General features: G+C 35.4%; 1 protein-coding gene across 3 annotated transcripts in view; it reads right to left on the bottom strand.

Annotated features, from left to right (window-relative positions):
• LOC103384526 (ER membrane protein complex subunit 3-like) overlaps nt 1-862 on the bottom strand; it is a 629,629-nt gene that overhangs the window by 1,035 nt on the left and 627,732 nt on the right. The window lies entirely within an intron of this gene.

Raw genomic sequence — 862 nt, forward strand, 5'->3', positions numbered from 1 at the left:
CATGCCTTACTATAGCCTTACTGTTGTAAACGATAAGCAAGGATATCTCCGTATTTAGGGTATGTAAATATTTGAAAACTACGTAGTTCCAGTGACGTATATGGCACATGAAAACAGACACGACAACAATCTTGCTTTTATTCATATCAAAAATTCAAAGTACAATAAAATATTTCTTCTGCTATTGGACAGGGAAGACTAAAGAGAGGAAGAAACCCTGTTGTTTCACCACAGAATGACCAATAACAATTATAATATATTTAATGATAGAAAAATACTGTACACAGCTGGTTGTCTTTTATCTGAATCTGCTGTAATGGTTTTGGGGGGAGGAGGGAGGAGTATTCTTTCACCTAAACCATAAATACGACAGAAATAAGAATCTCAAATTCCACCAGAAAATGATGTCAAGGCAGAAAGAAAAAAAAACATTAGAAAATAAATACGAATTACAATATACATAGACATTTTGGCTTGGTCCCTGCCATCTAGTGAACTTACTCTCTTTTTCTCCTTGTCTAAGTAGAATTAAAAATGATATATTATTGAAGGTTAACACTTTGCTCTAAGATTTTAGAGAACTCAATTTGAGATAAAACTACGTATCGATCCTTTACAGAGTAAAACGTCTGAAAGTTTGCAGTGTGTTCTCTGGTATATGAATAAAAAGCAGCCAAATAAAACTGGTATACAAGCAATTCCCCTGAAATCAGAATAACCTCTGTCTTGTTGGTTTTACCTGAGATTTTAACGAATCACAATCTCCCCCCCCCCTTAAAGAGACAATTCAAGCTTTTTAGGCTGTTGGTAGACAAATAGTCAGGACTGTTCTGTCAGTGCCCCCTGTTGCTGAAACAAGGCC

The sequence above is a fragment of the Cynoglossus semilaevis genome, chromosome 10, assembly GCF_000523025.1.
Source record: "Cynoglossus semilaevis isolate Cse_v1.0 chromosome 10, Cse_v1.0, whole genome shotgun sequence".
Classification (NCBI taxonomy): domain Eukaryota; kingdom Metazoa; phylum Chordata; class Actinopteri; order Pleuronectiformes; family Cynoglossidae; genus Cynoglossus; species Cynoglossus semilaevis.